The following is a 15223-nucleotide window of genomic DNA, read 5'->3' as shown; positions in this document are numbered from 1 at the left end:
TTTCTTTTCACACTTGCAGCTCCTCTTCATCATCGAAATGCAAAGACGGAAATCACTGTTGACTTCTGGGGGTCAAGACGCAGCCAGAACCATTGTCTTTGTGTCAAGTGACTGTGTTTCTCCTATGCCTATGTGATGTTGTTTTCAGTTCTCAGGGGACACTGCAAGGTCTTGGTACAACACACTGAAGCGTAACCGACAGGGTGAGTCCACTAGATTGTAATAATTATGAGCCATAAAAGAAATGTGAAAACAATAGAAACAATGAAAATATAAAACAATCACCAGGGGAATATTCAGTAGTTGAAGGAATAGAAAGGGGCCTGGAGATAATTTAATGTTAAACGGCGCTCTCATATTCTATACAAATGCTGTCTGCTTGACCTACGAGGTGCTATCGAAGGGATCGTCCACAAAACGAAATATTTTCGTTATGGGGTGGGAGGGAGTTGACGAATTTCGTTTCAGAAAACATTGATACATGTACATGGCCATAGGAGCAGTCACACACTTGCGACTTTTGCATGGTCCAAACAAAAATAATTCATTGAAAAGTTTGATATTCACGAATGGCCCAAGGAGTCAAATAAAAGTAGTCAAATATAATGGACTCGGATGGAGAGCCAAGGATAAATGTATAGTAAATAAAAAAGGACCAAGACATTATACAATGTCATGTAGTTGTCGTATCTTGCAGTTTCTTGGTCCTTTTTCTTTACTATAAGTCAAATATAACTGCGTATTTGACTAGGTAGTCAAATACGCAATATATTTGACCGGTATCTGGGAACATTAGTGGGGTCAAATACTAAGAGGTTTATATTAGGAGGATATGTGGTTTATATGCCCATGTGGTTTATATGCCCAATATAAACCACCTGCACGATGGGAAAGTTGAGTGGACGTTTGTATGACAGGATAGCATAAATACTGAATGCAGTCTGCAGTGTGCAGTGTGTAGTATGCAGTGTACAGTGTGCAGTGTACAGTGTGCAGTATGCAGTGTACAGTATGCAGTGTGCAGTGTACAGCGTGCAGTATGGAGAAGTAGTATGCGGTGTGTAGTATGAGGCTTTCAAAGTGATGACGTCATACATACTTGTTCACGTTGTACTGCATGGTGATCCTGGAAGCAAGTACAAACTGTGGAGGGTTATCGTTGGCATCTGTGATGCTGATTGCCACGGGCACCGCAATGTGAAAGCTCGCGGCGGGACACTTTTGTCTGTAGCTGTGATTATTAACTGCCAGAAGTAGGATGTTTCCTGATCAAATATTGTGGCAGAGGCTATCATGCCACTGTCTGGGTGGACACTAAAGAGAGTTCCCGCACGGGGCGCCATTGTCGGTAGCTGTGATCATGAACTGCCACTGTCTGGGTGGACACTAAAGAAAGTTCCCGCTCCGGACGCTATTGTCTGTAGCTGTGATTATGAACTGCCAGAAGTCGGATGCTTCCCAATCAAGTATTGCGGCTGAGGATATCAAGCCACTGTCTGGTTGGACACTAAAGAGTTCCCGCTCGGGGCGCCTTTGTCTGTAGCTGTGATCATAAACTGCCAGAAGTTTGATGTCTCCCGATCAAAGATGGTGGCAGAGGATATCATGTCTTGGTGGACATTAAAGAGAGTTCACGCTCCAGTGGTGCCTTTGTCTGTAGCTGCAGGGGCGGATACAGGGGGGGGGGGGTTCAGGGGGTTCGGACGAACCCCCTAAAATAATTTCGACCATGGGTCCAGTCGACTTTTTTGTGGTATCGACGTGCGCATGCAGCCAGCGAAGTGTAGCGTACCGCGTAGCCAGTAGACTTCACTGGCATGCATCCTGCATGCAGTGGTCGGGACTGTGGTACGCGTACCGTTCGAATCGAAGTGTCTGTACGTGTATCATGTGACTTGAAACGATCGACAGTTCAAGTGGTGGACCAAAACCAAAGCGCAAAAGGTGGAAAAACCGCCACTTGTCCTCCTTACCTTCCTTGTCGTACAGAGCCTCAAGTTCCCCGGACTGCCGGTCGCCAACGTCACCGAGAGAATGTTGAACACGACAGTGCTGAAGAGTACTATCGCCGCTCGTTGGTCATCCCATTCCTGGACCACCTCATCGAGGCCATGAAGGAGCGGTTCTCGGCCAACAGCGACAGTGTGCCGCAGGTGCTGTGCTTGGTGCCGAAAGCGATGGCTGCGCAGCCTGATGTCACTGAGGCGTTCAAGGCACTGAGGAAGACCTATTAAGCTGATCTGCCAAGCGTCTCCACCATTGCCACTGACATCCGCAAGTGGAAGATGAAGTGGGAAAGTATCGACAGTGCCGACTTACCTGCTACTCCCAGCGAAGTGCTGCAGCAGTGTGATCCCGATGTCTTCCCCAACATCCACGTCCTCCTGAGGATTGCCTGCACTCTGCCAGTGTGAGCAGCTGAGAACGAGCGGTGCAACAGTGCCCTGAAGCGCCTGAAGCACTACCTCAGGTCCACCATGGGCACGGATCGCCTCTCAGCTCCGGCACTGATGCAGGTGCATCGCAACCACACTGTCAACTTCGAGTAAGTCGCACTTTTGGACACCTGCATCCACGAAGAATGGTATTGAATGACCCTGTAGTTGACAGGTAGAGCACTTCTAGCTATCATCTACAGTCACGGCCAGCAGTGAATCTGATCAACATCACTTGAGGTGAACAGCACCAGCACAGTTCCAGCATTCATTGTATAATATGTTCGTACTTACCAACAGTTGAAGTTGCTGTGTGTGTGTTCCTTGTACATACTAACATTAGTGTTATTTTGCCTAAGTTTCTGCCTGTGCTGCAGCTTTGTGCTTTGTAAGGCTTTAAACACATTACCCTTGTCTTATTGGCCAAGGGTTACCATGACAATAAAGATTTTGCAACTCCCGGTGTAGTGAACGAACCGAAAACAGTTTGAAGCGAATTTAATTCTGTGCGGTCGAAAAAATTTGAACCCCCCCTGAAAAATTCCTGGATCCGCCCCTGAGCTGTTATCATGAACTGCCAGAAGTCTGATGTCTCCCGATCAAAGATGGTGGCAGAGGATATCATATCTTGGTGGACACTAAAGAGAGTTCACGCTCCAATGGCGCCTTTGTTTGTAGCTGTGATCATGAACTGCCAGAAGTCTGATGTCTCCCGATCAAAGATGGCAGAGGATATCATGTCTTGGTGGACACTAAAGAGAGTTCACGCTCCATTGGTGCTCAGTGAGTATACTAGGTCTGCGTTGAGCCCGATGTTCTTGGCAGCAGTGGCTGTCACTGTCATTATGGAATGACCCGCTGGAAGGTTTCACGGATTTTCCCGCCGTAACTTGCCTGATCGAATGCTGCCGTCTCGTCATTCACATCATCGAGTGTCATGGATAGGCATGTTTTCCGTTGAGTCGCGGACCATCGGCACTGCTATCTGTTACCATCACTACGAGAAAGTAAACTGGCATGGACTCGCGGTACAGTGGAGCAGTGCTTGCGACAATCGCCATCAGAGGTTCCACAGAAAATGTGATGCACTCAGGCGGGCTGCGACGCTGAACTTGCCTGTAGCAGCACTGCACAACCTTCACCGCGCACCGGTGCAGACACCCGGACATGCTCTGGGGACTGAGAGCGTTGGTTAAGTTAGCGTTGGCACCGGAGTCGACATCCGAAGCCAAAGCGGTGACGACAGGTGTGGCAACACAAAGCATGCCAAAAAATTTCAGGGTACAAACAAACTTTAGTTGCTCTTCACTGTTTCTTCAATGATATACAGGTTTTTATGGTGAGAACCAATGGTTTGCTTGAATTAACAGCTCTTCTAGGTGCCACTTGCGATAGTTGGAGGTTTGCTGACGGAGCAATTAGACTGGCAGAGAACATAGTTCTCTCGAAACTCTAGTGCGGTGTTGGCTTTTGCTTCTTCACTAGCCATCTTGCTACCGAAAATATGTCGTAGCACTTTTCACTTTCAGGCTCTCAATATCTCTCTTTCGGAAGCACGGAAAATGTCCATCGCTCTCTTAGCCTATTTGATTTCCATGGCCATACTCAATTTGTCAGTCCGACGTAACCTGCCATCAGCTTATTGCCTGGATTTTCGTTTTTGCAGATGTTCAAAATTTCATTATGTCCTGTAAAGGTAGATCTCTCTGTACATGATATACAGTAGAAGGCAGCCATGTTGGTTCCACTTAACCTCATATCGCCGCTAGCAACACATCAGTAGCCGAGAGTGCAACGATCTGAAGCATCGTAATTTGGAACAGTTCATGTCCTAAGGCAATCATACAAACTCCAAAGCATTACTCTGGCACTAGAGGAGCTGTCTTCTCCATCACTTGGGGCCGAGTTCTGCTACGAGAGTGCTTCGCCCTCTGTGATAGTTCAAAGTCACGCACATGATAGGGTAATGTTTTAGTTCAGTTTCTTTTCACACTTGCAGATCCTCTTCGCCATCGAAATGAAGACTGAAATCACTAGTGACTTCTGTGGGTGAAGACGCATCCAGAACCATTCTCTTTGTGTCAAGTGACTGTGTTTCTCCTATGCCTATGTGATGTTGTTTTCAGTTCTCAGGGGACGCTGAAAGGTCTTGGTATAACACACTGAAGCGTAACCGACAGGGTAAGTCCACTAGATTTTAATAATTATGAGCCATAAAAGAAATGTGAAAACAATAAAAACAATGAAAATGAAAAACAATCACCAGGGGAATAATCAGTAGTTGAGGGAATAGAAAGGGGCTTGGAGATAATTTAATGTTGGCAATAAAAAATGTTACGGCGCTCTCATATTCTATACAAATGCTGTCTGCTTGACCTACGAGATGCTATCGAAGGGGTCATCCAGAAAACGAAATAATTTCGTTATGGGGTGGGAGGGGTTGACCAATTTCGTTTCAGAAAACATTGATACATGTACACGGCCATAGGAGCAGTGACACACTTGCGACTTTTGCATGTATCAAGTTAACATTTTTTCCGTTCTGAGAGGGAGGGAGAGGTTGGGACCAAACTAGAATAATTCATTGAAAAGTTCGATATTCACGGATGGCCCAAGGAGTCAACAAAAAGTAGTCAAATATAATGGACTCGGATGGAGAACCAAGGATCAATGTATTGTAAATAAATAAGGACCAAGGCCTTGTACAATGTCATGTAGTTGTATCTTGCAGTTTCTTGGTCCTTTTTTCTTTACTATAAGTCAAATATACTGCGTATTTGACTAGGTAGTCAAATACGCAATATAATTGACCGGTATCTGGGAACTTGAGTGGGGTCAAATACTAAGAGGTTTATATTAGGAGGATATGTGGTTTATATGCCCATGTGGTTTATATGCCCAATATAAACCACCTGCACGATGGGAAAGTTGAGTGGACGTTTGTATTACAGGATAGCATAAACACTGAATGCAGTGTGCAGTGTGCAGTCTGCAGTATGCAGTTTACAGCGTGCAGTATGGAGAAGTAGTATGCAGTGTGTAGCATGAGGCTTCAAAGTGATGACGTCATACATACTTCAAAGTGATGACGTCATGCATACTTGTTCACGTTGTACTGCATGGTGATCCTGGAACCAAGTACAAACTGTGGAGGGTTATCATTGGCATCTGTGATGCTGATTGCCATACGGGCACCGGAATGTGAAAGCTCGCGGCGGGACGCTTTTGTCTGTAGCTGGGATTATGAGCTGCCAGAAGTAGGATGTTTCCTGATCAAATATTGTGGCAGAGGCTATCATGCCACTGTCTGGGTGGACACTAAAGAGAGTTCCCGCACGGGGCGCCATTGTCGGTAGCTGTGATCATGAACTGCCACTGTCTGGGTGTATACTAAAGAAAGTTCCCACTCGGGACCCTATTGTCTGTAGCTGTGATCAAGAACTGCCAGAAGTCGGATGCTTCCCAATCAAATATTGCGGCTGAGGATATCAAGCCACTGTCTGGTTGGACACTAAAGAGAGTTCCCGCTCGGGGCGCCTTTGTCTGCACCTGTGATCATGAACTGCCAGAAGTTTGATGTCTCCCGATCAAAGATGGTGGCAGAGGATATCATGTCTTGGTGGACACTAAAGAGAGTTCACGCTCCAATGGCGCCTTTGTTTGTAGCTGTGATCAAGAACTGCCAGAAGTCTGTCTCCCGATCAAAGATGGCAGAGGATATCAAAAGGTCTTGGTGGAAAAGTCTAACGAGAGTTCACGCTCCATTGGTGCTCAGTGAGTATACTAGGTCTGCGTTGAGCCCGATGTTCTTGGCAGCAGTGGCTGTCACTGTCATTATTGAATGACCCGCTGGAAGGTTTCACGGATTTTCCCACCGTAACTTGCCTGATCGAATGCTGGCGTCTCGTCATTCACATCATCGAGTGTCATGGATAGGCATGTTTTCCGTTGAGTCGCGGACCATCGACACTGCTATCTGTTAGCATCACTACGAGAAAGTAAACTGGCATGAACTCGCGGTCCAGTGGAGCAGTGCTTGCGACAATCGCCGTCAGAGGTTCCACAGAAGATGTGATGCACTCAGCCGGGCTGCGACGCTGAACTTGCCTGTTGCAGCACTGCACGACCTTCACCGCACACCGGTGCAGACACTCGGATATGCTCTGCGGACTGAGTGCGTAGGTTAAGTTAGCGATGGCACCGGAGTCGACATCCGAAACCAGAGCGGTGACGACAGGTGTGGCAACACAAAGCATGCCAGCAAAATTTCAGGGTACAAACAAACTTTAGTGTCTCCTTGCTCTTCACTGTTTCTGCAGTGATATACTGGTTTTTGATGGTGAGAATCAATGGTAGTCGCTCCACATACACCGACATAACGACATGGACCCAGTCAACAGAGGCAGGAGCACACAGAGTGAGGGTAGTAGGCCGCAGCCAGATGGGAACCGGAATGCAGAAGAAAACCCGGAGCAACAACAGGGGGACAGCCCCCAGGAGGAAAGAATGAGTACATTCACCTAACATAAGTAAGCCAGGACAAGCACCACTTGGGACGGTCAGATGGTGAGAACCAATGGTTTGCTTGAATTAACTGCTCTTCTAGGTGCGCCTTGCGATAGTTGGAGGTTTGCTGACGGAGCAATGTCTGGGCACAGTACAGGTCCTTCTTCCCCATCGAGACTTGTAAGATGACTTGCAACTAAAGATATAAGATGCACAGATTCGTACTAAAATCGTACGTATCTACAGAAATTGAGAATGTGGTCCTGCCCGGTGAAGAGGGATCATTGAACCTATCATAATTATGAGATCAAAAGCATTACATTTTTAGAACCAGATCCAGCTCGCAAGGAAGCACAAAGATGTATGAGTGGAGTATAACCCTCAGAAAGGTACGCAATGTGATTTGCTTCATTCACCACGGCATGCTCTGCTCCCTGTGCTGGAGCTGGACATTCAGCCATCGTGCCGATGTCTGCTAGAGCGCTGATCGTCCTGCTGGTGTTGGTGCTGCTGCTACTGATGCTGCCGCTGCTGGTTCTGAAGCTTCAATGTTACACTGCCTGGGGTGGGAACGCTGCCATCAAATGGATCTGCTCAGGCTTCGGGAACATATAGTATAGAGAAGCTCGAATCAATGAGTCTGAATCCATGAAAGGAGTTTGGTATTCGAGTGAGTGACCAAAAAGTATCTGGCGATGGTCGTGTTTTGGACTCACCCGATATCCATCACTCCTAGCAGGAGTGTATGTAGTGATAATGTTTCCCTTTACCACCTCAATTGCTAACATGTCTGCTTCCGGACAGTCTGTCATGAAGTATTTAGGCTGCCAACGTGGATTGCTCGCCTTTAGTATAGTCAGTGCTTCAGCGATATCCTCACTCCGCTCAGACTGAATGCAGAACTTTGTGTGGAGAAAGAAAAAGAGAGAAGATGCCAAGATGTCTACCGTCAGTACTTCGACGTTCAGGCACTTACGACGCTGTAAAAGTGAAACTAGTACGGACACACTTGCCGCCAACAACAGCCGCTCCCCACCACAATATACTCCGGCCGAATTTTCGCAGCCCAGCTGGTGAAACTTCTTTGGTGTTTTGTGCGTGAAACTCTCCAGTTCTCTTACGATATCCTTTTTTTGGACTCTTCCAAGCACCTCCTTCACCATCGCTTGATTTATTATATCCAGGGCAGTCTTCGATAGATGTTTTCCGTCGAGCACATCTTCCTTTAAAAAACACTGATATCTGTGCAAGGTGCAAAAGAAAGAAACAAAAAACAAAACTGCAGGCTGTGCCTTGAGATGCCAATTATATCTTCATGTCAGCACCCCACCTTCCGCCTTCGCCTTTAACAACTGTTACCACCTTGCCAGTTACGTCTACAATCTAAAATGCTTTATTACTCGTTTGTCATACCACCTTTGCGGCAAGGCCGCCACGGCCGAACCTTTCCGCTTTTTTTTTTTTTTTTTTGATCACATTACAACAAAGCACAATGATCGCAGCTTAGCGCAAACGTGACAAATCCTTGTCCCCGATCGTGGTTTGTTGCAGAAAAAAGTCTTTCATTGCAGTTACACTGAAATGGCACCAAATGCCTGGAAATGCTTTCAATAATTATTATCTTCAATTATTTTTTTCCCGGGGCAGGGTAATTTTTGTCCCCGATCGAAGCGTCTTCTTCGTTTGTTGCAGAATCAAAAAGACTTTCATTGTAGTTACCGTACACTGAAATGGCACCAAATGCCCGGAAATGTTTGCCATTGGCTTCAATTTTTGAAATTTTTCCCGCGGGAGGACCCCCGACCCCCCTTCCATGGCCGCCATTGTTATTCATACCGTACACTCGTGTGTGTGTTTGTGTGCACGTGTTTGGGTGTGCACATGTGTGGGTGTGCGTGTGCACGTGTTTGGGTGTGCACGTGTGTGGGTGTGCTTGTTTGTGTGCATGAGTTTGTGTGCATGTGTGTGTGTGCATGTGTATGTACGTACGTGCATATGTGCACGTGTTCCTGTCACCTGCAGATCGTGGAAAAGCTCTGCATGGGCATGGGTGCACAGCACAGCCAGAACAATTTTGCACTGTTTGAGTAGTGTGGATCACTATCAAAGAACATCGAAGATCGTGTCATCGTCAATGCATGGAATGGTGTCTGTCTGCCAACAGTCTGTTTATATACGCAGGTTAATCAAATAACACACCTTATGTATTTCTTCTGGTCTGTTGCTGGTCAAATCATACTAGTTACATATCTTTAATCTTTGTTGTCCTTCCCGCCACTGTTCATATCTGTGTCATTTCCAACCATTTGTTTTTTTGACCTGCTGCTGCATGGTTCTTTGAAGTGCGCACAACCTTCCAATCAATCCAAGATCTGATTGAAAAAATCAGAAGGCTTTAATCTGACTTGTTGGCCTTCACGCCACTGTTCATCTGTGTCATTTTCAACCATTTGGTTTTGTTGAACTACTGTCGCATGGTTCTTTGTTGTGCGCACAACCTCGTAATCAATCTAGAACTGTTTTGAAAATCAGAAGACTTTAATCTGATTTGTTGGCCTTCCCGCCACTGTTCATCTGTGTCATTTTCAACCATTTGGTTTTTTTGACCTGCTGCTGCATGGTTCTTTGAATTGCGCACAACCTCCCAATCAATCTAGAACTGTTTTGAAAATCAGCAGACTTTAATCTGACTTGTTGGCCTTCCCGCCACTGTTCATCTGTGTCATTCTCAACCGTTTGGTTTTTTGACCTGCTGCTGCATGGTTCTTTGAAGTGCGCACAACCTCCCAATCAATCTTGAACTGTTTGAAAATCAGCAGACTTTAATCTGACTTGTTGGCCTTCCCACCACTGTTCATCTGTGTCATTCTCAACCATTTGCTTTCGTGTATAACTGTTACTGCTTGGTTCTTTAAAGTGCACGCAACCTCCCTTAATCCTTGAACTGATTGAACATGAGCAGACCTCTTGTCTCTCCAATTTCTCTATCTTCCAAGGTGACCATGTGGGGCTGAATAGATACTTGGATCAACTCTGTTGGTTGATGACCTGGTTGGGTTATTACGCCAATAGGAATGTATATGTTTTGGCCATAAGATCGGCATTGGTGTATCCAGCATGACAGCATGACAGCTACGGTACACTAGCATAGGGCTGCTCAATGAAATCCAGTCACGTGACTTGAGTTTGCGCCTTGCATTATTTCACAGCCCAATGTTCGCAGGTCTATGGCTGTGCAATGCCCGGCGCACACTGGACTGAAGCGACCGGATTTTATTGAGCAGCACATGTAGCAGTTGCTGTTGCTTCTGCTGCTGTTGATGCTGCTGTTGTTATCGTCGTCATCGTTTTGTTGTAGCTGCTGCTCTCATCACTCTTGCTGTTTTACTTTTTTTTGTAATTCATTTATTGAACGGGGTAGTGGCAAAAACGCTGCCGTCTAAAAAATTGGTTGTCAAACGTTAGAATTTGTGACTCGTTAGACTTTCCGGTTTTACAGTAATAGAGAGGTTAAGATGCACCGTATTTCCGACGTCACATATAATTTGACATCAAATTTGGCGTAAAACGCCAAAATTCTCGTGAGCTTCAGGTCACTAGTGTTTTTTCGACGTGCAAGCCAAATAATGCAAAAAACGTGCATCTTTTAAAACCCCTCTATTGTGTGCATCAGATCATGCGTGATTTCACCTGGGGTCCATGGCTGCATAAAAACTGTGTGAATGCACTTTGGATGGGGGTAGGTGGATTATAATTATGCCGAGTGGCTCGTGAGGGCAAGGTATTCATTTGTATGGGTTGGGCTGCACACGCACACACACACACACACACACACACACACACACACACACACACACACACACACACACACACACACACACACACACACACAAACACAAACACACTTGTACTTGTACTTGTTGCTCACTGCCAAAACTGGTCATGTGGGTCTCCTCGGGGGAGGGAGAGGGGAGAGAGACTCAAAAGGAATCTCGGAAAGATGACTCAATTGGCTATTGAACTGTCGTATCCATACTATAGACACGTGCCTTTTAGGCCTCTACGGGACAAGTATGCCTTGTTGTGTGAATAGGTGTCTTATTATTTATCTATCTCCCGTTAACGGGTTCATAATCGTCTTTATTTTATATCTTCACACAAGGCCTGGGGCCTTCCTTATTTGGTATACGCTGTTATTTCCCCACATGGCTCCCGCTCTTTATGCAACAGTCGTACACACATTTACTACGGTTTGATACGCTATTGCATGCGGGACCAGCAATCTCGTGGCCATGGACTTCCATGGCCGCAACTAGATACTATTGCGATGACTTTCCTTCTCTCTCTCTCTTGCCTTCCGCCTTCAGGCGGAAGCTTCGGCTTTCGTCTGTCTTGCCTTGTGCTCTCAATATCGTCTCTTGAACCAAGTTAAATCCTTTGAAGATGTGAGTCAACCTGAACGCTGGTGTGAGTGTACGTGTCTGTATATACCTGAGGATGTGTGTGAGAGTATGTCTAGGTATATGTGCGTGCGTGCGTAAGAGTAATTCTGTTGGTGGACTCTCTCCAAGTGGCCACCACTGCACGGCCTTGTAATGTGAAGGTTTATTATTAAGTTAGTTCATGTCGTCGAACCGCAGCCGTGGGGTCCAACCCCGGGGCCGACCGGATACGACAGAACCGCCCAACCGCCGACACCCCCTGAAACCCCCAAACACTGGGTGGACTTGAAAAGGATCTCACTTATGGGCTCACCACACCTCAGTAAGTGGGTGAGGACAAGGTGCAGAAAAAAGGATTGACGGCATCAGGATATCCGTCCCGGGATCCAACTGCAGTTACCCCTGCCCCCAGTGAAGGTAATACTTGCTACTAGTGTGGGTGGCTAAATCAGAGTGGATCTGATAAAAGCTTCACTAGCACCATTGATTACACAAGAGTTAAATATAGTCCTTGGCGGATTATGCGGCATAATATTTGGCATAATCTTGGGGTTTCGTCAAAAAATTATGCTCCGGCATAATATACGGATTCCAACGTGTAAGGTCAGCATAATCTTTCGGTTTAGACAAAAATTATGCTTCGGGGCATAATACAGCTTTGTCAGAAAGGCTGCAGATGTGTTTTTTTTAAATACTCCAGTTACAACTCCTTGTCATAGCCCTTGGCAGATTATGCTGGCATAATATTTGGCATAATGTTGTGATTTCGTCAAATATTATGCTCCAGCATAATACACGGATTCCAACGTGTTAGGGCCTGGTCAGACTGCGGCAAATTTTGGTTGCCTGACGAAAACAGAACAGCGTCCAGAATTTGAATCGCGATCACACTACACATGTGGGGAGAGTGAAAATTCAAACTTCCTTTCGAGCGTCAAGTGGTTATCTCCACGAACGACGTCAAATTCCTTCACCTTGGGGATCGCCAACACCTTCAGTGCAATCCTTGCAACCATCCTTATGAGTTTTGTTGTTGTCTGTGGCCAATTAGCTCCTCGATATCGAGATGAAAAAATCAGTGATTATCAGCGTCAATGGCGTATCAGCGTCAAATCCTGTTTGGAGCGGAAAAGCGTGGTCCGTTCTTGCTTTTTTTTTGGAGCGTCAACTCTCGCTTTTGCCGCTCTGGCGGCAAGTTACTATGGAGATTCGGATTATAATCCTAGGATTATTTCGATTTTGCCGCAGTCTGACCAGGCCCTAAGGTCGGCATAATCTTTCGGTTTAGACAAAAATTATGCTTAGGGCATGCGTGGTTTCTCAATCCTCTATGTACAGCGTGAATACATAGTGGAACCGAGCATAATTCAGCATAATTCAGCATATCTGTTGGCATAATTGATGCATAATCAAAAGCATAATTATTTGATGATTGGCCGGGCATAGTCCGCCAATGGCTAGTTAAATCTAGCCAGAAGCAGTCAATGGTTAATTAACAGGTATGTATACTTCAAATAGAAAGTATATGAACCCTGGAACAAACAAAGGTGGCAAATACAACATCACACCTTCAAGCAGCCGAGCACACACACACACACACTCACACACACACACACACACACACGCACGCACACGCACACACACGCACACACACACACGCACGCGCTCACACACACCCTCACACACACACGCATACACACGCATGCACATACACACACGAACGCATGCACACACACACATACACACATATACAAACACGCACACGCACATGTACATTATACTTATTTTCATTGTCCTGCCTTGAACTGCAGTAGAACATTTGCAGAAGGTGAAATCATCAGAAGGCCAGATGCTTGCTTTCATCGAGAGTTTTATATCCCAGATCGGACGTCTGCTTCCAGTACCTCCTTTTCAGCACCCTGATCTTGATTTTCCCGATCTTGAGGATTTTATGTAGACCTACCAGTCCATGTCGGCCGGAAAATCGGCCTAGACATGTACTCGTAGACGAAAAATCCTCAAGACTGGGGCGAAAATTGCCTGGTGTGGACTGTGGACGGTGTTGTCGTACAGGTTTCTGACAGATCTGCTGCGATTTTCTTGCCCCACTAGTTTTCGGCCAAGTATCGAATGGTCGATTTAGCCGAAAAGCCGGCCGATTTTTCGTTCTTGCACGTGATGGAGCGGTCATCGGACCAATCACTGTAGGCTTTTCACAATTACAGCAGACAGCATCGGTGCAGACCGTGAACTGGGTGCGCTGGATCGCTACTAGACGCAAGCCTTTTCACGCCTTTGGCCCAGTGTAGCTCGTGTAAAAACTATCTCATTTCCGCTGTCTAGCATCTACTATAGGTCTAGGGTGGCTGTGTACCGCGTGTACGTGCGTAACAGACAGGCCTACAACTTTGTGCAAGCGAAATTGCCAACCATTCTGTACGATCTGTGTGAACAGCTAGTCCGACTCTTCCGACACAGTCGGTCGATTTCTTGTCGGAGTCGGTGTGGGAGCGCCGGCCGGAAAATCGGCCTAGTGTGAACCAGGCTTCAGCAGCGTCGTCTGTGACGAGGCTCGGGGCCGCGCCAGGGTGACAGCCATTGAGTCTTCACACCTTGCCAGTCGTGCAAACAACAGTTACTCGCATGCGCCCCCATCGTCGCTCATTTGCTATTTTTGCGCTCTAGCTTTTGATATAGGGTTCACCCTTGATCATAATGCGTTCTTTTCCACTCTTGACTCAGTCGTGAATGGCTGCAGCCTTCATTGGCTACAAGACACCTTGCCGTGCTATCCAGCATGTTGCTTGCTGGGAGTCTATGCGGTGTGCTGGCATTTTCACCGCGACTTAGACGCTACGCTCCCGAAATACATCTGAAACAACACACCTGCGAGAGAGCGGACCAAACGCGGGCAACAGGATACGGCTTGCTGTGCAGAGCGTGCACGGCTGGACGACCGGACGAGATAGATCTACTGCTCGCCAGGCAACTGTTTTGCCACCTCGTGTTGAAGGAGCGGCTTACGAAAAAGCTATGAACACTAGCGGCAGTCACGGGAGACGAGTTGTCGACGCAATACAGGCCAATAATGCCGCTTCATTCTGGGGAAGTAAAAATACCGGTACCACCCAACCAATGGTCCCGAGCCGCAACACGCTCTAGCAAACTTCTTCTCCGCGCAGCTCGCGTCGCCGACCTCCAGACAGCCTCACTGGACATGTCACTGAAGGCTCTGTCACTATCAAAAAAGCACTCGGCTCTGAAGGGACTATGATGTTTGCGGAATGGTCGACGTCTGCTTTCCGGGACCAGGTCGCTACTCAGCTCAAAAAGCACCGAAGACGAGGGAGTGTGTGGTGTGTTCCCAGCACATCGACACGTCGTTCCTACATCCCCTTTCAAGCCTTTGTTTTGTCCTTTTCCTCGTTTCTTTTTAATAGTAAGTCAAGCGGGCGAGGAAATATTGCTATCCCGCAGTGAATACCGTATTGCTGTTCCGCAGTGGAGCGCAGTCAACGACAGGTGAACACTCGATCGAGCCGGAGGGTTGTCGAGGGCTGCAAGTAATTGGCAGCCTCAATCAGCGGGCAGCGGACAGTAGCGCTACCTGAGGCAGCACCAGTAGTCGGTGTTAGCGCAAGAAGATGCGTGTGCGGCCGGAACCGCATCCAATGTACTTTGCGGAAGAATGACGGAAGAGTTTTCCGAGCAGCGACTAATGCAACACCCGACGACGGGAACTCTGGCAAAAGGGAGAAGTGTGAAGGAAGACGTCACCTTGTCTGTTTCAGCGAGTCAGTACACATATTACAGGTAAGGCGCTAAGAACCAGTTTCCTAA

Source organism: Sycon ciliatum, chromosome 9, assembly GCF_964019385.1.
Source record: "Sycon ciliatum chromosome 9, ocSycCili1.1, whole genome shotgun sequence".
Lineage (NCBI taxonomy): Eukaryota > Metazoa > Porifera > Calcarea > Leucosolenida > Sycettidae > Sycon > Sycon ciliatum.
Note: the sequence above shows the minus strand (reverse complement) of the source record.